Source organism: Hyperolius riggenbachi, chromosome 2, assembly GCF_040937935.1.
Source record: "Hyperolius riggenbachi isolate aHypRig1 chromosome 2, aHypRig1.pri, whole genome shotgun sequence".
Taxonomy (NCBI): Eukaryota; Metazoa; Chordata; class Amphibia; order Anura; family Hyperoliidae; genus Hyperolius; species Hyperolius riggenbachi.
Window position 1 is genome coordinate 139,249,094 of NC_090647.1, and position 24,628 is coordinate 139,273,721.

The 24,628-nt window shown below is 47.8% G+C and overlaps 1 protein-coding gene across 2 annotated transcripts in view; it reads left to right on the plus strand.

The window, feature by feature from the left end:
• The window catches only part of LOC137545830 (retinol dehydrogenase 7-like), a 47,527-nt gene that overhangs the window by 7,958 nt on the left and 14,941 nt on the right, over positions 1-24,628 (plus strand). The window contains exon 1 of one of the 2 annotated variants that reach the window (XM_068267508.1): positions 11,081-11,179. The exons of the other annotated variant lie outside the window; for it this stretch is intronic. The gene's annotated coding sequence lies outside the window, so the exon portion shown is untranslated. Of the gene's footprint in view, positions 1-11,080; positions 11,180-24,628 lie in introns of those variants that run through there. 2 annotated transcript variants of the gene reach the window in all.

Here is a 24,628-nt window from a genome sequence, read left to right on the forward strand (position 1 = left end):
CTACTGAAGGTGACTGGTCTTATTCACTGAAGACCTCTTTAGATGCAAATGTAGGTCTAGTGACCCACCCACACAAATACATGAACAGTCCAAGAATCTAGCCTGCATAGCTACACCTTTGACATACCACAGCAGATATAAAAATGGGAAAATGAAGATATATTACTGTATTATCCTTAACAGCAGGGGCGTAGGGCCTGTGGTCGCAACGGTCGCCTCGGCGACCGGGCCCGGCTCCTGAAGAGGCGGGGGAGGGGCCCGGGGGGCCCATGTCCGTTTGGACTCGGAGATCCCTGCGTGCGTTATTGGGAGGGGGGAGCTGCAGCCGTGCGGAGGGCAGCCCGACCTCTCCCCGCCCCCCCCCCCCCCCTCAGATGCAGAGTGCGCGGCGCACGGAAGCGCTGTAGGCAGAACTCACCTGCCTGCGTTCCAAGCGCCGCTGGTCTCCACCCGCTCTGCATAGATCTGCTGTTACACACTGCTTCCGGCTAAACAGGAAGCAGTGTGTAACAACATCTATACAGAGCGGGAGGAGACCAGCGGCGCAGGGACGGAGGTGAGTTCCGCCTACAGCGCTTCCGTGCGCTGCGCACTCTGCATCTGAGGGGGAGAGGAAGGGAGGGAGAGGGCAGCTAGCGACCTACCTACCTACCTAACCTACCCTGGGGGGCCAGCTACCTACCTAACCTATCCTGGGGGGCCAGCTACCTACCTAACCTATCCTGGGGGGCCAGCTACCTACCTAACCTACCCTGGGGGGCCAGCTACCTACCTAACCTATCCTGGGGGGCCAGCTACCTACCTAACCTATCCTGGGGGGCCAGCTACCTACCTAACCTATCCTGGGGGGCCAGCTACCTACCTAACCTATCCTGGGGGGCCAGCTACCTACCTAACCTATCCTGGGGGGCCAGCTACCTACCTAACCTATCCTGGGGGCCAGCTACCTACCTAACCTATCCTGGGGGGCCAGCTACCTACCTAACCTATCCTGGGGGGCCAGCTACCTACCTAACCTATCCTGGGGGCCAGCTACCTACCTAACCTATCCTGGGGGGCCAGCTACCTACCTAACCTATCCTGGGGGGCCAGCTACCTACCTAACCTATCCTGGGGGCCAGCTACCTACCTAACCTATCCTGGGGGCCAGCTACCTACCTAACCTATCCTGGGGGGCCAGCTACCTACCTAACCTATCCTGGGGGGCCAGCTACCTACCTAACCTATCCTGGGGGGCCAGCTACCTACCTAACCTATCCTGGGGGCCAGCTACCTACCTAACCTATCCTGGGGGGCCAGCTACCTACCTAACCTATCCTGGGGGGCCAGCTACCTACCTAACCTATCCTGGGGGGCCAGCTACCTACCTAACCTATCCTGGGGGCCAGCTACCTACCTAACCTATCCTGGGGGGCCAGCTACCTACCTAACCTATCCTGGGGGGCCAGCTACCTACCTAACCTATCCTGGGGGGCCAGCTACCTACCTAACCTATCCTGGGGGGCCAGCTACCTACCTAACCTATCCTGGGGGCCAGCTACCTACCTAACCTATCCTGGGGTCCAGCTACCTACCTAACCTATCCTGGGGGGCCAGCTACCTACCTAACCTATCCTGGGGGGCAGCTACCTACCTAACCTATCCTGGGGGGCCAGCTACCTACCTAACCTATCCTGGGGGGCCAGCTACCTACCTAACCTATCCTGGGGGGCCAGCTACCTACCTAACCTATCCTGGGGGGCCAGCTACCTACCTAACCTATCCTGGGGGCCAGCTACCTACCTAACCTATCCTGGGGGCCAGCTACCTACCTAACCTATCCTGGGGGGCCAGCTACCTACCTAACCTATCCTGGGGGGCCAGCTACCTACCTAACCTATCCTGGGGGGCCAGCTACCTACCTAACCTATCCTGGGGGGCCAGCTACCTAATTAACCTATCCTGGGGGGCCAGCTACCTACCTAACCTATCCTGGGGGGCCAGCTACCTACCTAACCTATCCTGGGGGGCCAGCTACCTACCTAACCTATCCTGGGGGGCAGCTACCTACCTAAGCTATCCTGGGGGGGCAGCTACCTAACCTATCCTGGGGGGGCAGCTACCTAACCTATCCTGAGGGGGCAGCTACCTACTTAACCTATCCTGGGGGGCCAGCTACCTATCTAACCTATCCTGGGGGGGCCAGCTACCTACCTAACCTATCCTGGGGGGCCAGCTACCTACCTAACCTATCCTGGGGGGCAGCTACCTACTCTAACCTATCCGGGGGGGCAGCTACCTACTCTAACCTATCCTGGGGGAAAGCTACCTAATCTATCCTGGGGGGCAGCTACCTAACCTATCCTGGGGGGCACCTACCTCATCTAACCTATACTGGGGGGCAGCTACCTAATCTAACCTATACTGGGGGGCACCTACCTATCTAACCTGGGGGCACTTAATTGTCTAACCTGTATTCGGGGCACCTAGCTAGCCTATACAGGTGGCAACTATACTGGCTACCTATATTGGAGGCACCTACCTAACTAACCTATACTGGGGGCACCTACCTATCTAACCTATGCTGGGGGCAACTATTCTGGCTACCTATATTAGAGGCACCCACCTAGCTAACCTGTACTGGCGGCGCCTGCCTATCTAACCTATACTGGGGGCAACTATACTGGCTACCTATGCTGGAGGCACCTACCTGGCTAACCTATACCGGGGGCAACTATACTGGCGTACCTATGCCTGGCTACCTATACTGGGGGGACCTATAGCTGGCTATAGGGATTCGGATATGTGTGTGCGTCGGGTGTTGCCGGGGGAGGGGGGGCTGTTGTTGCCTTGGGGGGGGGCCCACATCCAGATTCCGCATCGGGGCCCAGAGGTTTGTAGCTACGCCACTGCTTAACAGCATCAGCACCCCAATATATTCCTGACACCCCCCAGTTTAGGTAGTGACAGGTGCCCCTAGTTTAGGTAGTGACAGGGACCCCACTCACTGCCGCCCATCCATCCCCGCTGCCTATCATGTAATAGGGAACGTGCCAGCAGCAAGTGTCAGACCTCCAATCAGCCAGTGAGCAGCGGAAGCATGGTACCATCGTGGGCACCGCGCTGCAATGCTGAAGTGATGTCACTCTTCACTCTGCAGCAAAAAAGACCATGGGCTTGATTCACAAAGCGGTGCTAACTGTTAGCACGCCTGTGAAAACCCCCTTAGCACGTCTAAACAAACTTTTCGCGCATAAAACTTTATGCGCATAAAACTTTACGCGCGCAAAACTTTACGCGCGCACTGCACAGAGCGCAGGGCGCTCCGTGCGAAGTGCCCATTAAAGCCTATGGGACTTAGCGCGCATAAAACTTTGCGCGCGTAAAACTTTGCGCGCGCAAAGTTGGCGCGCGATCTGATTGAGAAATCCGGTGCTAACCTACTTAGCACCCTGGTTAGCACGTCTAAAGGCTTTAGACGTGCTAAGTAGGTTAGCACCGCTTTGTGAATCAAGCCCCATGACTGTTACATTATATGGGTGGAGCTGACTGTAATGGCCGACACCTGGAAGAGCCAGCTCACTGTGGGCACTGGGCCGCATGGAACTTTTATAACAGAAATATGAGTTAATTAGATGGATAGACTGATAGAATTATAAGTCTACACCAGAAATAAGTATTCACCAACCTGCCTATCACAGGAGCATTTTACACAACTGGCTACACACCATGGTCAGCATGATTTACCAGTAATTCTAGTTTGTAGGAATAGAAGCCCTGAAGTGTAGCAGCAAGCATGTCAAGTAATCAGAAAAGCTAGGTAAACTGATAAAGTGCCAGTACTGGAAAAACAAAGTACAACCACCAGCTGTGAATAGGTTAATACTAGGAAAGACTTCTATCAGCCTGAACAATACCAGTGGATCAGGGCTGGCAGGAAGAGTGAGATAAAGAGAGGAGCAGAGAACAAATAAACAAAGGCCAGCAGCAAAAAGCTGGCCATACACTGGCCCGATTTCCCGCCGATCGACAGCAGATTAGATCACTGGGATCGAATCTGCTGTTAAATAGTTTGCGCTAAACGTACCCGACCGATTGATTTCCTCCTGATATCAATTGGTCCATCAATCGCGCCGTGAGGGAAATCACCGTCGATCGCCGGTGGGTAGGGAGCGCGTCGCTTGCGGCGTACGATTCGGGGCCTTTCGACGCAGGTATATACATTACCTGAGGCTGGCTCCCGGGCATCCCGTCCGTCACTGCTCCCGTCATGTGGCACCTCCGGCATCCTCGCATAACTTCCGCTGTCACACTAGTAACAGCGGAAGTACAAATAGAGGGGGCTCTATTTGAACTTCCGCTGTCACTGGTGTGATAGCGTAAGTTATATGCGGATGCCGGAGCCGGAGGTGCCACATGACGGGAACATAACGCCCGGGAGCCAGCCTCAGGTAATGTATGCTGGGGGGGGGGGGGGGAACAGGCGGCAGCGGCAGCTCAGCAGATGGTGAATCGGTTTCGTAGTGAAATTGATTCACAATCTGTTTGCAGTAAAGGCAGCCATACGATCCCTATCTGATCAGATTCGATCAGAGAGGGATCTGTCTGTTGGTTGATCTGATGGCAAATCGACCAGTGAATGGCTACCTAAAGAGTTAAATGCCTGGAGAAAACAGCTATGCTAACAAAAGTAAAGCCATGAGAGATAAGCAGCTTTTACAGGTAGAGGTGGTGAGGTGGCCGAGATCTGTGCAGGATGTTTAGCCTGAATCTTCAACATTTGTCCTGCTGAGTGATTATATGGCACCCTCAGGTCAAAAGGTCAGCAAGTATCCAGGTTACTGAACACAGTGTTCGGTACACACACCTAATCTAGCAGCCGCATATGCAGTTACCCCGTACAGAGCTGCTCTGTGCCAGTGTAACACCTCTGTAATGCTTTAACTGTAAAGAAATCCTCTAGACACCAATCAAGTTCATTTTAAGAAATATTTGTATTAAATCATATGGATATAACAGTTCAGTGACAAAACACATTCATAAACTTCTTCTTAGCAGATGAGTATAGGTAGGCCTCTTGTATACATCTGCCTACTAGGATCAGGGCTAGTTCAGGAAACATATATGTGATACAGTTTATTAGCATTAACTTGCCAGAATTTTTCTCACACAGCACTCCGCTGTCTGCCACTTCTTCACCACTGTCTTTTTAAAGTGGACCTGAATTCTTTCATAGGACAGAAGGAATAGTAGAAAAATGTCTGGCGGTTGCCTAGCAACATCCAGGATGAAACAAATATGTTGAATTTCTGATTGTGAATGATCACTTAACATATAAGAAGCACTGCTATCTCCTCTGTATTTTGTCTGCCAGCTGTTGTCACACAATCTCTCCAGATACTGCACTGCAGTCTTCACTGCTTTTCTGTAATCCTGTCACTTGTTTCTCTGTCTCACTCGTGTATGCATTGCTGTCCTGTGGCTCCTGTGTCACTGTTATGTCTCTGTTGTTTTCTGTTATCTCTCTCTGTTACAAGTAAATTGTAATATCCTGGTCTTTCTTTCTTATTGCTTACTGTTTCTCTTCTGGCTTATCTCTCCAGTATTACTGCTCTTTATTGGTCTGTAGCTGTGAGTAGTCTCTCTTCTCTCCTGTAATGTCTGCAGCTCTCTTTCTCTTCCTTACTTTAGTTTTCAGTAGAGCTCTCTTATCTGTGGCTCTGACTTGCTCCGTCTGTCTCGCCAATGCCTGGTCTCTGTTTTTGTCTCTCTGCTCTATCTCCTCCACATCACACACTCATTTCTTGCTGCATCATCAATTCAGTCTCTGTGGCTTCTCAGTCTTCTCCCCCTAACTAGCCTTCAACTGATAAAACCCAACTGCAATTTCCCCTTGCACATGCCCAGCTTTTCTCTCCTCTTTTCTGCTAATGGGCTCCCCCTGGTGGCACCTGCAGGCTCTCTTTACAGCAGCACTTTTCACAAAAATAAAATGCATATTTAACCCTTGGTGTGTGTGTCTGTTGCAATGACACACACACAGGGTTACACCAGTACTGCAGCTGACAGCTATAATGCCCACATTCGCCTGACACTTCTCTCCATTATCGGCGATCTCCACCTCCTGAAGCTCTCCTTCTCCTCCAGGCTGACTTCGGTGGGATGATGGAGAGACCAGTGCACTGCAGTGACTAGAGAGCGCATGAAGGAAGAAGCCTGCTGCATGTGCTAGGGAGGAGGGCACTGCTAATCTCCATTGCTGGAGCAGTGGAGCTGTTCCCCGCTCTTTTGGCTCTTCCGGTTCTGGCTCCCAGCCCCACTCAGGCAGACATGTGATTTAAGGGAGAAAGGCGGGGCTGTGGGTTAAAGGGAACCTAAACTGAGAGGAATATGGATGTTTCCTTTTAATCAACACCAGTTGCCTGGCAGAATTGCTGATCTATCTGGTCAGTATTGTCTGAATCACAGACCTGAAACAAGCATGCGGCTAATCCAGTCTGACTTCAGTCAGAGCACCTGATGTGCATGCTTGTTGAGGGGCTGTGGCTAAAAGTATTAGAGACATAGGATCAGCAGGGCTGCCAGGCAACTGTTATTATTTTAAAAGGAAAAATCTGCATCCTTCTCAGTTTAGGTTCCCTTTAAGGCAGGCATGATCCAACCAGAGGCAGGAGGATACGTAATGGGGGAGCAGCTATTAGCAGCCGCTGCCACTTACATAAACTGTCCTGTCATGTACACTTTTCGTCACCCCCACTGGCAGGAACGGCCAGGGGGAGGGCAGATGACAGCCAGGGGCGGTCAGCCGCCCATTTTGTCCCTATGTACGGACGCCCATGCCTGTGTGATCCTTTTGATAAGAAGGCAAGAAGAACAGATCCTGTAGTAAGTATAAGATCCGTTCACTAGTGCATTTTTAATAGAACTGTAGGATGGCAACATACAGTAGGTGGTCACTGCAGATCTCGGAGAAGTTTAGACAGTTATCATAAAACAATCCAGGCTTTTCTTTATTCACAAAAAGCTTATCTTCTCCATCCCTGTTGGTGCACGCCACTCTAAACCACCTCTTCCCATTGCGGCCCAGGCTCTGCATTCACTGGCACAGCACACTTCCACACCAACCACAGTGCAATTCAGGGCCATGAACAAATTGCACATGGATGCAATTTTTCATGATGGAGTTAGGTGGCTTAATTCGCTTGTACTGAACAGAGCAGAGCTACTTCTCTGTGTCCAGTAACAGTGCTAATCTGTGTGCCCAGGCTCTGTTTACTACATAAGCAATGGTAGTCATTCAATCAGGCCAATAACCATCATATGAGGAGCTAACAAGGCTGGGCAAGTACACTGAGAAAAAATGTAAAGGGTCCTGGGCTCAAAACTCACAAATAGCATTAGCCAGCAGCTAACACAGCATCCTAAAATAAATGAGATTGTCGGTGCCACATATCCAAGAGCATGTGGGTTAAGGCCCTCCGCAGGCGTCAAAGTCAATCTTTTAGAGGGATCCCTAAGCTTATGGTGGATGCATCCACATCCTACACATACAATGGACGTATCCTTGATTGGATACTTGTCTGATATTGGATAAGAAGCCTGTAGCAGACTTACCTGAGGTCGCCCACAGGGCCATGAGCCCCTAACCTTATAGGGTGCAGTTTGACATTGGGAAGACCACTGAACCTTGTCACCTACCTTGTCACCTACAACCTGTGCCCTACCTCTTCATATTGGGAGGAACACAGAAGCAGGCCCAAGGAAAGGGACGGAGGATGGAATCTGTGTCCTCCTCTCTGTACCTGTGCAGCGATATGGCTACTTCTTCCCAGCCCTTCTCTCTACACCCTCTGCTCCCCCCTCATGCACTGTGCTCTAGGTGGCCATCCACCTCACCCACCTCTAGAAACAGGGCCCCCTTGAGCTCACCATTCCAGCGTTGGGACCCTCTTTGAAAAGGTTTGCATGTCTGCGCTTCTGTCCATGAACAAACACAGTCGCACTATACAGGGTGAAGAACACCTGTGCAGTAGCACAGTGCAGGTGTAGGCCATCAGTGTGCCTGTGCAGTGTGGCTGCGCTAGTTTATGGATGGAAGGGTGTCCACGAAGAAGAAGAGGATCCTGGCGACCAGCGATGGGCTCAGGAAGGATTCAGAGGCTAGTCTACCCTCTTCTGAGGTAAGTATTTAACTTTATTTTTAACAAAATAAATAAATAAATAAGTGGTTTGCTTTAAAGGGAACCTTAACTGAACGGGGGGTAAAGAGTTTCACTTACCTGGGGCTATTACCAGCCCCCTGCAGCAGTCCTGTGCCCTCGGAGCCGCTCTGGAATTCTCCAGTCCACCGCTGTCACTTAGTTTCGTTTTTGACGACTCACCAGTCGGCCGGCCGCCATGCGTATTATTGGACGCATTCCCTACTGCAATTAGCGCTGTTGCGGGCCGCAACACGTACAAAAATACGCGTTGCCGCATTCCGCACGCGTAGATATGTAGCAACGCGTATCTTGCGGTCCGCAACAGCGCTAATTGGACTGCTGCAGGGGGCTGGTAATAGCCCCAGGTAATTGAAACTCTTTACCCCCGTTCAGTTAAGACTCCCTTTAAGCACTCAAACGTGCATGAAGTGTGACCCAGTCAATATTGTTGAGAAAGAGGTCAGCACCTGTGAATGAGTTCTATGGCTACTTTAATTGTTATATTACCAAGAGGAAAATATTTTAAACTGCAAAAGACTTGCATTGTATTCTTAATGCTGGGCATACACGGGTCGATCCAGCGGCCGATTAGTCGCCGGATCGACTCTCGCCGCGTCCCCACCGCGTCCCTGCTCGTCCGCGCGTGGGCCCCGGATCAATTCCCGCTCGTCCCCGCTGGCGCTTCTTGTCTTCCGCTCGATTCGCCACTATTGTCCGCCCGCGGGTATCGAGCGCAGAATCGATCCCCGCGGTGATCGGACACGTCGGATATTATCAATCGAGCCATCAGGCTTGATTGATAAGCCTCCCTCGACGCTAGGGTTGCCAGGTCGGCTGATGGAGAAAACCGGACAGGGGGTGGAGTTAGGGGTGGAGTTAGGGGCGGAGTCAGAAGCGCACTTTTATGTAGAGTGGGGCTAAGCAATGGGCTTTTTAAAAAATGTTTTTTGCAGTATTTATATCGCACTGACATCTTCTGCAGCACATTACAGAGTACATAGCCATGTCACTAACTGTCCTCACCAGTACATGCACATAAGAGACCACTTTTCACCAGTAAATGCACATAAGAGACAGCTTTTCACCAGTAAATGCACATTATAAGAGACACCTTTTCGCCAGTAAATGCACATAATAAGAGACAGCTTTTCCCCAGTAAATGCACAAGAGACAGCTTTTCACCAGTAAATGCACATAATAAGACACAGCTTTTCACCAGTAAATGCACATAATAAGAGACAGCTTTTCACCAGTAAATGCACAAAAGAGACAGCTTTTCACCAGTAAATGCACAAAAGAGACAGCTTTTCACCACTAAATGCACATAATGACAAACAGTCAGTGTTCCCAGTATATGTAGCCAGGGATATATGTGCCCAGTATATGTAGCCAGGGGGTATATATGTCCCAGTATATGTAGGCAGGGGTGTAAATGTCCCAGTATATGTAGGCAGGGGTATATATGTCCCAGTCTATGTAGCCAGGGGGTATATGTGCCCAGAATAGGTAGCCAGGGGGTATATGTGCCCAGAATAGGTAGCCAGGGGCTATATGTGCCCAGAATAGGTAGCCAGGGGCTATATGTGCCAGGAATAGGTAGCCAGGGGGTATATGTGCCCGGAATAGGTAGCCAGGGGCTATATGTGCCCAGAATAGGTAGCCAGGGGCTATATGTGCCCAGAATAGGTAGCCAGGGGCTATATGTGCCCAGAATAGGTAGCCAGGGGCTATATGTGCCTAGAATAGGTAGCCAGGGGGTAATGGTATATGTGCCCGGAATAGGTAGCCACTAGCCAGGGGCTATATGTGCCCAGAATAGGTAGCCAGGTGCCCCCGCCCCCCCTCCCCCCCCCGCAGGAGGAGAACAGCGCAGCAGAGAGAGAGCTGGGAGCAGCGGTGGAGAAGGGGGGCAATCTCCCCCCCCTTGCCTTCCCTCACCTTAGGGTGCTCTCTCTCCCCCGCTGTCTCCTCCAATATGATGTGCAGGCTGGCGGGTGGCTGGCTGGCTGAGGGGGGAACTTACCTCTGTGTCGCAGGCGCCGGAAGTTCGGGTCCCGCAGCCGCTGAGCCTGAGATTCGACTCAAAAAAGATCCGGATCAAAGATCCGAATCATTCATGAGCCGGACAACACTATTCAGACTGATTAGTGTTGTCCGGCTCATGAATGAGATTCTCAGCGGCTGCGGGACCCGAACTTCTGGCGCTGGAGCGACACAGAGGTAAGTTCCGCCTGCAGCCACTCGCCAGCCCTGCACATCATATTGGAGGAGACAGCGGGGGAGAGAGAGCACCCTAAGGTGAGGGAAGGGGGGGAGATTGCCCCCCTTCTCCACCGCTGCTCCCAGCTCTCTCTCTGCTGCGCTGTTCTCCTCCTGCGCTGCGGGGGGGGGGGGGGGGAGGGCTCTAAAAACCGGACAACTTAATTGTCCGGTTTAGCATGCATTTTTCAACCGGACACAAAAACCGGACTGTCCAGTGTAAAACCGGACACCTGGCAACCCTACTCGACGCCGTGTATGCCCAGTATTTGACAATACTACAGTACAGTTTAAGGCCTCTTGCACACTGCAAGTGATTCCGATTCAGATTCCGCTTTTTAATCAGTTTTTACATCTGATTCAGATTACGATTTGCAGTGTGCAGGGAGCAAACTGCAAATCTGAATCTGAATCGGATGTAAAAACTGATTAAAAAGCGGAATCTGAATCGGAATCACTTGCAGTGTGCAAGAGGCCTAAATGAAGGTGGACAATCCAGCTCTATCACAGTTCTTTCCTTTCCTGGATTGCATTGCTAGTTCTGAGTTTTGTGGGCGTGGTTGATAGTTGGAATGTGCAGTTTTATCAGGTTCTTTTCTGGCTTGATGGCAATATATCTATCTACATGGGCTGTAATTTGATACTCTTACTTGGATTGATGCCTTTTTTTAAATAAGGACAGAACAGTAAAATAGCTTACAGTACTTTGTAAAGTCTTGTGGAAGCAGCTGTAACAGTCTGTGAGTATGGGGCCTGGCAGGAGGCTTTTTCTATTTTTTTATTCGATGTTGTACTTTGTATGTATAGACTGCTATAGATAGTGCTGCATCTGCAGAGCAGTATTTCTGTACAAATCACATGCATGTTTTAGGGTGGCAGAGCTGTCAGGATGTCACATACTATAGCTCCATACAGTGTTCATTCCCCGTTCATGTTCTTCATGCATAAGAAGGGCACAAATGCCCTTTTTTGAGGGCATGTCACTTTTTCAAAATACTTCTTAAAGGATTCATAATACGAGCCATAGAGGGGGAATGCACTTCTCTAAAATAGTTTCGGACTTCATGATGTGACAGCCTTACCTTGTATAGCAATGCCATACTTGAGGGGATGGTTGAGCTGCAACAGCCGCAAAACGTTTGTTTTTCATAATATGCCCTTCCCCTATTGCTGAGTGCAGGGGTAAACCCATAGCTCCCAACTGTCCCTATTTTGGAGGGACAGTCCCTCTTTGGGAGCCCTGTCCCTTTGTCCCTCTTTCCTCCTCACTTGTGCCTCTTTCAGGACTTTGTCCATCTTTCTATGTAAATATATATATTTCTCTACAAAAAAAATGTTTTTGATTGACTCTAAACTTTATTCCCATCTTTTAAATTGATATATTACCAATTTTAATATGTTAATATGAAGGAAAATTAACCAGGTTAGAAAGGACTAGTGTGGTTTGAATTATAAAACAACATATGTTTCTTCTTAAATCTTTATGGTATGCATGACTAGGGGGTGTGATGGGTCATGACCAGGGGTGTGGCTTAAGTGTCCCTCTTTCTCATCTCAAAAAGTTGGGAGGTATGGGTAAACCCAGGTTTTTCAAGGGGGGAAGGATTCCTGAAAGGTCTCCAGCAGTCACGCACAATACAGTTGTAACAAACGCTGACGAGGCAGCCGCGATGAACAGCGCTACCACCGCAGCTGCCTCCAGCTCCCTGTTTAGCAGCATACCCGGGCCTCAGGCGTCTAGCACACCGAGGACGGAACTGTCAGTTGCACATAGGGTTGCCTTGTCGCGTGCGCGCGCACGCATAGACGGGAACTTTATGCGGGGAGGAGGCGCGTCAGCTGACCGGCTGACGTCAGAGGAGACGCGCCCGCTCGTCATTGATTGATTTCAGGGGGCGTACCTGGAGGGTCTCCTCTGCTTCATAAGCCTAGCTGTGTCACTCGCAACTTGTCTGTTGTTGCGAATACTTCGTGTTAGCGCTCAGACCCTTAGATAGTTCCGCTGTTCTTTGATCCGGGAGGAAACCGGGGATTTCACATAAGATAGGAATTTTTTGATAGCCTTAAAGATTTACCTTACTGTATCATCATTTGTGCATGACTCTGGCTCGTTCTGACCACTCTCTTGCTCAGTGATTCTGTACCTTTGCTTATCTGATCTTGCTGCCAACTCTGCCTGTTTATATCTTCCTGACTCTGCCTTCCGATTTTGTACTGCATCTGTCTGTCTGTTGCCAAACCCGATCTGTCTGACTACACTACTCTCACCAGAGGGCCCTTGACTCTGGTGAGAGGCACTGTACTGATAGTACCCACCAGCTCCTCTGGTGAGGTATAGCTCTGATCAGTATTACTGTTGCACCAAACACAATCTGTATTTGTTGTCACATCAGCTTTTGATATACCAGTATTATAGGTGATTCTGCAGATCACCTTATAATCAGGTATATATCCGCATTATAGGTGATACTGCAGATCACCTAATAATCAGAATTCTGTTTCTTGCTGTCATTGCTGACACAAATCGTTACAACAGTATAATAATATGGTAGGACATCATGCTGGGTACACACAATGCAATTTCCTGTCCGACTGACAGGATCTGACAATTATTTCCTAAATGTCCGATTGACAACGGGATAGATCAGGAGCAGTTTGGATAAAGATAATAATGAGGACAGCCGACATTGCTAATGAAGGGGAAAGTGAAGCATTCACACACCAGAAGCACAGGGCTGTGCTCATACCTGACTCTGTTAAGTTCCCCAGAGCTGCTCCATGCTCTGTACACACGCTGCTTCTCCATGCTCTGTACACACGCTGCTGCTCCATGCTCTGTACACATGCTGCTTCTCCATGCTCTGTACACACGCTGCTGTTCCATGCTCTGTACACACGCTGCTGCTCCATGCTCTGTACACACGCTGCTGTTCCATGCTCTGTACACACCCTGCTGTTCCATGCTCTGTACACACGCTACTGCTCCATGCTCTGTACACACGCTGCTGCTCCATGCTCTGTGCACACGCTGCTTCTCCATGCTCTGTACACACGCTGCTGTTCCATGCTCTGTACACACGCTGCTGCTCCATGCTCTGTACACACGCTGCTGTTCCATGCTCTGTACACACCCTGCTGTTCCATGCTCTGTACACACGCTACTGCTCCATGCTCTGTACACACGCTGCTGCTCCATGCTCTGTGCACACGCTGCTGTTCCATGCTCTGTGCACACGCTGCTGCTACATCCAAAGTCAACTGTAGCAGAGATAGAAAGGGGGCAGTGCTGTGAGCTGCAGGATACCTGCAGATATTCTGGTGTCTCAACTTGTGCCTGTCCCCAGATACTGCACCAGCCCTGGTCTGAGGGGGGATTCTGGGCAGCTGTAACCCCCCCCCTGCTTTTACCTATGGGGTGGTACTGACAAAAAAAGGTCAGTCACAGTTGAGCTTTCAAGTCAAAAAGTAGAAGATGTGTAGGTTCTCCAGCTGGAAAGTGATGTCTCCAGTACTGGGCCAGGCTATATGCAGACCACACCTGATATACAATGCCCTGAAGCCAGTGCCCTGGACTTTGTAGCCTCATCTGCTGTGTGGGGTTTCAGAGTCACTGCAGGAGTTAGAGGAATGGTATGTCCAGTGGCATAACTATAGGGGGGGGGGGCAGCCCTTCTTCCTTCAATGTACAGGTCCCTCTCCTCCAGGGCTCCCTAAAGGTCCGTACCCACTAAATGATTTTCCAGACTTTTTATTCCCCATGACCGGGGATTTTTTTGAGTAATTGTTCCTGCGATCTTGCGATGTGGGTACAGGCACGCTATCACACAAACAATGATTAGCAAAGCGATAACGACCATCAAGGCGGATTGAATACTAAAGATCTCCAATGACTCAGCGCAAAATACCGCGATCACTTGACTTCCTGTTCGTGCATTTTGTGTAACGTCACGTGACATTGCAGATTTTTTAGTTTATTATTATTAAGGTTCCCTGAGTATAGCTTCAATTGTTTGACTTTTTCTACCTCTGTTGTATGCGGAGTGTGGATAGTTTACTGTTGAAAGACACTACCTTGGTTGTAGGAGACCAGCATTTGAATCCTGTCTGTAGACAGTCCCAAACCACTATAGGGTCCTTAGGCAAGACTCCCTAATGCTCCAGGATCACCCACTGAATTCAGTGGCTGCAGATTTCTTTGAGCAAGACAGTAGAAAAGTCATATACACGTGTTTATTACATATATGATGGATAACATTTCCAGACTGTCAAGGTACTAAAGCTGGAGTCTGTGTCTTTACAATGAAATTCGTAATGAAAGTACAAATAAGGAAAGTGTCCAGACTCCCCCCACCCTCTCTTTCTCACCCCTTTCCCCATCCTCATTTATTTCCATTATTTTGTATCACCTCTCCCGTATCCCATGCTGTCCACCAGGTCTATAAAACACATACTATAGAAATGAGCACTGCAATACTTGAAATGCTTTTTACCGCCAGGAATGAAGAAGGAAGCAATGCAATCCCATTACCAATGTTTAATAAAAATATATATATATATATATATATATATATAATACAGGAAATATAAAGGGGATGTGGAACATTTTATATTATTTACTATATGTTTTTATGCTATATGGTTGCCAGGTGGTTCCAATTTATACCTTTATGCGTCAGGGCAGCCTTAGGGAGTTTGGGACCCAATGAACAGTGCAACACACATGGACTCTAGCTGCTGTTTATTCGTGTGTCTGTGGTGTGGCTGCCCTTTGCTCACTGTTTGCCGGCTCAGCTGGCGTATGTGTGCAGTAGGGCACCGCGGTGGGGGTGTCGGGCATGGCACGGTACCGTCAGTAAATAGTTTGCTACATTGGCCAGCACATATAACACTGATGCTCACCTCCTGGTGTCTCCTCCTGTTTCTGTCTGGCGTTCACAACAAACTCCGCCCTCTTACATCACGTCTGCTCCACACTATTGCGTGGGGGCTGATGGGAGGAGGAGACACACACAAGGAGAAGTCAAGACATAAACAGCAGGGAGACACTGTGGGTGTGGCGGGGTGTTGGAAAGGTATGCAGCAGGTTCTTAGAGCCGAAAGTAAGTATGTTATTGTGGTATTTGAATTGATAAGAGGCAGTTGTTAATAGTTGCCTGGCCCTGAGCCTCCCTTTATGCCAGTTCTCTGGCCTGGCCCTGTACTCCCCTTTATGCCAGTTTTCTGGCCTAGCCCCTTTATGACAGGCTTACTCTTACAGGAAATGTAAGTGAATATTAATGACGGCAAGGGCACAGAAGGACTTCAAGGGAATGGGAGAGTCCCCAGGTAAGTAACCAGCTGCTTTAAATGTCACTTAACATTTTCTTTAAAGGATACCCAAGTCATAGTTTAAAATAAATAGTGTTCTTTTACTTACCTGGGGCACCTTACAGCCCACACTGGCGTGTAGGACCCTTGGTGTCCTCCTGGTTCTCTTCCTCCCTCCGCTTTTCAGCTCATTACAGTGCGTGGTACAACTGTGGGGGCCATTAGGTTTGTCCAGTATGGGGCCCAGAAATTTCTGATGGCGGCCCTGTTTGTAGTGCTTGGTTCAAATTCCAGCCAGGGCATTATCTGCATAGGGTTTGTATGGTCTCTCTGTGCTTGTGGCAGGTACTTAACCAGCCTATGACAGCTGAACACAATGATTAGCTAGCGGGGAGAGGGAGGGTTTAGAAATACAGTAAAATTAAAAAAAAATAAAAAACATTGACATTTATTTAAAAATAATTAATAAAAATATTTGTGGAAAAAAAATAAATATTGTGTGGGGAATCAGACCCCACCAACAGGAAGCTCTGTTGGTGGGGGAAAAGGGGGTGGAATCACTCGTGTGCTGTGTTGTGCGGCCCTGCAGCTTGCAGCGGTCCTGGTCACTAGGGGGGTTCAACACTACGGTCCTCAAGTGGTTACATTTCCTTCCACGTCAACAAAGCATACTGGCAGATTAAGTGACTACCTCTAGATATCGGCTCTAAGCTGTGGTAGGTACTTTTGATTGTGAGGTCCACCATGGGACGCTTAGTTTTAAGAATTGTTCAATGCACTCAATAAACCGCTGCAGATAATATGTGCACAATTGTTTATAATTGATCTCTTTGCTCACATGCATCTTACAGCATCTTACAGAGTCAACTCGCTTTCCATAGTTGTCAGCTATACTAAGCAACACGAAAGGGAGTGAGTAGGGAAATATTTGTACTGTAATCTAGGCAGTGCATACCACGGGAAGGAAACAGGATTTTTTGGCGCCTGCTAGCGGCGGAAGTTTGCGCGCCACCATAGGCACTCTTTTAAGTATCATTAAGCAGGGGAAATTTGGGCGCCAGTTACAATTTAAAATATGGCTACAAATAGTGGGCACTAAAACACAAAATGCGGTTAAAGGATACCTGAGGTGACATGTGACATGATGAGATAGACATGGGTATGTACAGTGCCAAGCACACAAATAATTATGCTGTGTTCCTTTTTTTCTTTCTCTACCTGAAAGAGTAAAATATCAGGTATGTAAGGCCCGGTTCACACTTGCGGTTTAGTAAAAACCGCACCGGATGTCCGGACCGCACCGTATCCGGACCGGACCTGATCCGTACGGTTCCTATCCGGATCCGGTCCGTTTGCATCCGGTTTCCGTGCGGTGTGAACACGGTTGCGGTCCGGATCCGGTTTCTTAAGGAGATAACATCCTTTTAATTACCTGGGGTCTGGGAGGTCAGCAGAAGGGTCTGGGGTCATTGTTGGAGACAGGTGGACGTGTGGAGACCATCCGTGGATACAGAGACTGCAGTTGGGACCATGGATCCAGGCATTTACTCGTAAACCTGGGAATTCTCTCTGTTGTTACTCGTAAACCTGGGAATTCTCTCTGTTGTTCGCCTCCTTCAGCAGACATGTTGCTGGCAAAAAGAGCTCCAGCATGAAATCGCTGCTGCCCCACTCTTCGCTGGGCCCATGTGGTCCCCATCCAAAATGCATAGGAAGTGGGGTAGAACGTCCGGTTTTTGTAGCCAGTGTGTTGTGCGCTCTCCGGCTCTCATTGCTTTGTATTGGCCGGATGGTGCAGTCCGGCTCCGCTCCGGATACGGCTGCCGGAGGAGCCGGACCAAAAAATAGCGCATGTTGGAACGGACGCCGGAGTCCGGATCCGGCCCGGATCCGATCCGGCTCCGGTCCGGCAGAACGGACGCATGTGAACGGATGCATAGGCTTTCATTGCCATGCCGTGCGTCCGTTCCGTCCGTTCTGAAAGCGGTCCGGCTCTGGCACGGCGATTCCGGACGGCCACCGCTAATGTGAACCGGGCCTTAGTGGCTGACTCAGTCCTGATTCAGACAGGAAGTAACTACAATGTGACCTTCACTGATAAGAAATTCCAACTATAAAACACTTCCCTAGCAGAAAAAGGCACTGAGGGCAGGAAAGAGATAAAAGGTTCAATAGTTCATAGATGTTAGTTCTGGCATACTTCAACTAATGTGTCATTGAGCAAATACAATAAAACAATTAAAACTTAAAAAGTAGATTTAAACATAAAATAAAAATATGGAATATCTTAAAAATTCATTTTTAGGAGAAGGAAGATAGATACAATAGTTTATTTCATTTTTGCCTGTGTCCTTTAAGGTTAGATGTGGGTGGTGGGTTGTTAAGGTTAGCGGTAGGGGGAGTGGTTAAGTTTAGGCATTGGGAGTGGGAGGGTTCATTGTGACAATTGGTTTAGCTGCAGTAAAATATTGATATTTAATACCGATATCCAAGTTAACAGCATATCAGTAAATTTACAGATTTTCTACTATCAACTTTTCTGGGTGTCCAAATTTCCAGGTGCCCTTTTTGATGTACACCCATGGGAAGGTGGGCGTTACTGTTTTGTCTTGCGTACTCCTAGGGGAGAAGAAGGTTTTTATCATCATCTTTTTTTTTTTTTTTAAATGCTGTCCAATGGCAATTGTCCTTGTTACCTAGCTTTGGCCAATGGCCATTATTCAATGCTCATCACATGTTGAATTCCCAAATAGAAATAAATTTTTAAGAGACACTGAAGTCTCTTTTTTAACCTTCTTATAATGTCCTCTTCAGCATTAAATTCTAAGTGGATTTGCAGCATCCCATGGCAGAACAAGTGATTTATTTCCCAGAAATAGCCCTGCAAAGTATCACGACTTTGCAAGTTGCAGATTTTGCTAGCTGGAGGAGGCAGAGCTGTGCGCAGCAGCTCTGCCTCCTCTCCAGTCAATCTCCGCTGATCTCAGCCTCTCCCTGCCCCTCTCAGTCTCTCCCTGCCCCTCTCAGTGAAAGAAAACTGAAAGGGACGGGGAGAGGCGGAGATTGACTGGAGAAGAGGCAGATCTACTGTGCAAAGCTCTGCCTCTTCCAGGAAGGAAGATCTGTGAGCCCTGGAACCTTGCAGGGCTATTTCTGGGCAATAAATCAGGGATGCAGCGAATCAGCTTAAAATTTAATGCTGAAGAGGACTTTATAAGAAAACTAGCTGATGACCCGGTGTTGCCCGGGTATGTATTTGGCTGGTGTTGGCTCCGCCCACTTTTTCTAACCCTTACACACAAACACTCAATGACCAAGTTTGCGAGCTTCGGGGTCTTTGGCATCAATAATTTGTATATTCCCATAGAAATTAAATCAGATTGGCTGTTTGTGGCTCCTCCCCTCTCCAGCATTTGAACCCCAGTCACCCAATACCAACTGTTGCAGGTTTGAGGCATCTGCTATTAACAGTGTAAAAATGGCAGCAATTTAAATATTCCCCTTGAAAATCAACACGTGAATTTTGATTGGCTATTATAGGCTCCACCCACTTCCCTGAATATTAATATCAGTCACCCAGTGACCATCTGGGTAAAGTTTGAGAACACTGCTATTAACAGTGTAAGAATGGCTGCAGTTTATATTTTCCCAGTGAAACTTGTTTTTGACTCCGCCCACTTTTTGTAAACGGGACACATAGTAACTCAATGACCAAGTTTGTGAGCTTTGGGGTCCTTGGCTTAAATCATTTGTATACAGCAGAGAAGTGGATATATGCACAGGACTACAGGGTACAACCTGAGTGCTACTTCCCAATAACCATCACAGTAAGTCCATTCCAAGATAAAGCGGTTGTGCACATCAGGTAAAACATAGCTTTTATTCCATAAGGTTTAATATTCCATATACATCACCATCATGGAGAGAGGTACAGGCAGAGAGAGTAAGGTCAACAGCCGTTTCGCGCCTATGCACTGTGGCGCATCGTCAGGACAATTTGCCCCCAGAGTGAATCTGCTTAAATACCCCCCTTACCTGCCGAGGCCGCCCGGTTAGGTCCCAATACAATTTGCGGCCATCCGCCCTGTGGAACGCACGCCAATCAATTGAATGCTGAATGCTCGCCCTGCACGGAGTACTTCCGTGGTAGGGGGTACAGCTTCCGGGTCGCGATTGGTGGATGGAGCGCAAGCGTCGCATAGCGTCATAAGAGCGACGGATCTATGGTCCCCGGACACTATTGCCATCCAGTGGTTGCAAGAGACAGTGCATCTCCACCAAGCGGCAACATCTGCGCATGCTCACGGCTTCCCCGCGTTGGGCTGCCATCTAGTGGCCAGTTAACAATTAACAGCCACTTGGCAATTACATACCGATAAGACTACGATTGCACTAGGATCCAACAAACCGCCTCAACAGCAAGGGGGAGTATAACATACCCTAGACATAAAAGGTCATGATGGGGTGAATATAAAGCAAAAGAGCCAAAGCATACATTGTACATCTGTTATGAAAAACTCACCACCCCACAATATTCAACAGGACCCAACATGTCAAAGGATATGGTCCCTATCTATAAAAAAATACAAAATAGTAGAAAAATACATAAAGTCAGAAACATTACAGAAGACAGAGAAATATTAATATTAAATCACATCTTAAGATTCTTAAAAATTATTATAAACACCTAAACTGTCACTATCATACAGTTAGATAAATACTGCAAGGTTATTCTTCTCATTCATGCCCAAAGGGCCAGTGGCCTCAAAAAATGATATCCAGTAGCTTTCACGTTGCAGAAGCTTTTTGTGCCAGTCCCCACCTCTAAAATCCCTCTTCACCTGTTCAAGGCCTAGGAATCTCAATTGAGTGACATCCCCTCCATGAGTGTCCCTCATGTGTTCAATGACCCGGGGTGAACCCACACCACTGTGGACAGACCTGCAATGGGCCTGATAACGATCCTTCAGCATGTTAGTGGTCTCCCCCACATAAACACGCTGACATGGACACACCAGGGCATAAACAAGTCCCTTGGTTCTACAATTAATAAATTGCCTGATTTTGCACGTACGCCCACAGTGGGTAAAGTGGCCACCCCCAACCATGAAGTTACAACATGAACACTGATGACATCGAAAATTACCCGAGGGTCTGGCTGCACCCAACCAAGAGGTTGCTGCAGGATTGATAAATTCACTATGGGACAACCTGTCTTTTAGATTAGGTACTCTTTTATACGATACACAGGGTAGCATAGTGCTCTTGTTCTGAAACAGTTTATCCTGTTGGATGATCCACCAGTTTTTGGCGATAGTTTTCTTTATCGTGTTGTACATAGGTGAATAGGAGAAGTGCATGAAAAAACGGTTCTGCTCAGTCTGTCGAACCCGGGGGACTAAAAGGGAAGGCCTGTCTCTGTTAGCTGCCTTGTCAAAAGCCTGATTGATTAATTTTTCACTATAACCCCTCTGATTCAACCTCTCTTTTAATTCACCAGCTTGCTGTAAAAAATCCTCCCATGTACTAGCATTTCTCCGCAAACGGAGAAATTGGCTGTAAGGGAGACTTTTGATTGTTGTCGAGGGGTGGTAGCTAGAGGCCTGTAACACAGAATTCACAGCCGATTTCTTCCTAAAAGTTTTAGTAAGTAGGCCCCCACCTCTGACAACAATGTCCAAGTCCAAAAACTGTAATTGCTGGTCTCCCCAATGATGGGTGAATGACATGTTAACGTCATTAACATTCAAAGAAATCATAAACTGTTCAAATTCACTCTCTGTACCCTGCCAGACCAGCAAGATATCATCTATATAGCGGATCCAGAGTTTAATCCGCTCCAGGAATCCATTCCTCGATGAATAAATGGTGTTGGCCTCCCAGTGGCCCATAAAGAGGCCGGCATAGGTGGGGGCCACAGGGCTCCCCATCGCCGTACCGACCTCCTGATGGAACCACTGGCGGTCAAAGAGGAATGAATTCCTGGTGAGGACAAACTCCAGACCCGCCCCAACAAACCACTCCAAAGCATCCCCCAATCTTAGTTCCGACAAGAAAGCACCCACAGCTTGCAACCCATCCTGATGACAAATCCTACTATAGAGGGAGACCACATCTATAGAGGCTAGATGGTATTCCGCCTGCCATTCAAAGTTATTCAAAATATTAAGTACTTCAAGGGTATCTCCTACGTATGATGGTAAGGAACGCAGTAGGGGCCGTAACTGATGGTCGAGAAATTGGGCCAATGGTTCAGTCAATAACCCAATAGCCGATACTATCGGACGGCCCGGTGGGCACTCCAGGGTTTTGTGTATCTTTGGGATACAGTACCACACCGGGCTCTGTGGGTATTCAGGTAACAACTTATTAGCAACAGATCTATCCAAAGCCCCATCCATCAAACCCTTGTGTAATAATTTTTTCAGTTCCCCTACATACGTAGGGATAGGATTTGAAGGCAACTTGGAATATGTGGAACTGTCCTCAAGTTGTCGAAGACATTCTTTGTAATAGTCCTCAGTTTTAAGAATCACGACCCCACCCCCTTTATCCGCCTCTCTGACAGTTAAGTCTGTTCTTCCTCGGAGCCACTGTAGGGCGTCTCGTTCTGCTCTAGAGAGATTCGGGGCTGACTTGGGGTAAATTAATGACTTACAGTCACTCAAAACCTTTTGGTAGAACAGTTCCACTGACCCCCCAGGAATGGTCGGGGGATTGAAATGAGATTTGTTACCGATATTGTAGGGTAGTGAGCGTTGGATTTCAACTTCATTGGGGGTATGGGTTTCTGAAAGTTCACACAGGTCTCGCAAGGTCTGTTGGTCCCAATAGTCATCCTGGGGTCCCACCAACAATGGAATAGTAAACCTGTCAGTGTTCGTTCTATTGGCAGTAGTTGTTGCTTTTGTAGAAAAGAACCTATGAAGAGCTAATTTTCTTGTATTAACAAATAATTCTTGCTCGAATTTCACAAAGTCAAATTCCACCGTGGGACAAAAATTCAACCCTTTACCCAACAAAGAAAGAACAGCTTCACTCAGGGGGGTATCAGATAGGTTGTATATTTTTAGTTCCGCTTGTTCCTCTCCGACCGTCTCACTTGTGGATTGGTCCAAGCCACCTGTTTTAAGATCCCTTTTTGGCCTCCTTTTGCCCCTCCTGTTTTTCTTTTTTCTAAAGGGGCCTCCTCTTCTGACGAGGAGCCTCCATTCACTGTTGTGTTATAGGAGCTGCCAGGGGATGATTGAGGGGACCCCACTCCAGAGCTCCCACCTGAAGGATTCCGTCTCCTCCTCTTTTTGTGCTTATTTTTAGGACTACGAAAGTAGTTATCCTGTCTCCATGTGAAGACCTTGTGTTGTTCATAATCTATACGATCCCTAGTAAATTTCGCATTCTTGTCCTTTTTAATTTGCTCCTGAACCGGAATCAACTTCAGCTCAAACCTAGCTACACATAATTTGAGGTGATCCTCATCACTTGCAGAAATTATCAACTGCTTGACTTTTTCAATTTCTTCAGTGATTTCCTGATAATCAATCTCATCCTCTTCAATCACCAAGTCAAGATATAGTAATACAAATTTTTCAAACAAGACATCACACTTGACCTTGGCTGAGGGACGGCTTAAATCATTTGTATTTTTCCAGTGAAATGAAACAAATCTAATTGGCTGTTTGTGGCTCTGCCCCTTTTCTGAATTTGAACCCCAGTGACCCAATGACCAACTGTACCAGGTTTGAGGCTTGTGCCGTTAACAGTGCAATAATGGCAGCAATTTAAATTTTCACCTTGAAAATCAACAGGTGAATTTTGATTGGCTTTTTCAGCTCCACCCACTTTTCTGAATATTAATCCCAGTCACCCAGTGACCACCTGTGTCAAGTTTGGGAACCCTGCCATTAACAATGTAAGAATGGTTGAAGTACAAATTTTCCAATTTAAAAAGTTAGTTGTTTTTGGCTCCGCCCACTATTTCTAACCTTGACATACAGTTACTCAATGACCAAGTTTATGAGCTATGGGGTCATTGGCATCAATAAGTTACATTTTCCCATTGAAATTAAACAAATCTGATTGGCTTCTTGTGGTCCACCCCCTTTTCAGAATTTAAAACCCAGTCTGCCAGTGACGGACTGTACCAGATTTGAGGCCTCTGCTATTAAGAGTGTAAGAAAGGCAGCAATGTAAATACTCCCCTTGAAAATCAATAGGTGAATTTTGATTGGCTGTTGTAGGCTCCACCCACTTTCCGCAATATTAATCCCAGTCATCCAGTGACCAACTGTGTCACGTTTGAGAACCTTGCCAATAACAGAATGCCTGAAATCTATCTACCAAATATGATTGGCTGTTTGTGGCTCCACCCCCTTTAGTTAATTTGGACCCCAGTCACCCAATGAACTGTACCAGGTTTGAGGCTTGTGCAATTTTAATATTCACTTTGAAAATCAATAGGCAAATGTTGATTGGATTTTTTAGGCTCCACCCACTTTTCTGAATATGAATCCCAGTCACCCAGTAACCAACTGTGTAAAGTTTGAGATCCCTGCCATTAACAGTGAAGAAGGGCTGCAGTTTACATTTTCCCAGTAAAATTTATATTTGACGCCACCCAGTTTTTGCAACCTTGACACACAGTCAATCAATGACCAAGTTTGTGAGCTTTTGGGTTCCTGGCATCAAAATTGTGTGAATGGAAGCAGTTTATCCAGCAAAGAAATCTGATTGGCTGTTTCTGGCTCCACCCCTTTAGTGAATTTGAACCCCAGTCACATAATGACCCACTGTAGCAGGTTTGAGGCCTCTGCCGTTAACAGTGTAAGAATGGCAGCAACGTAAATATTTACCTTGAAAATCAACAGGTCAATTTTGATTGG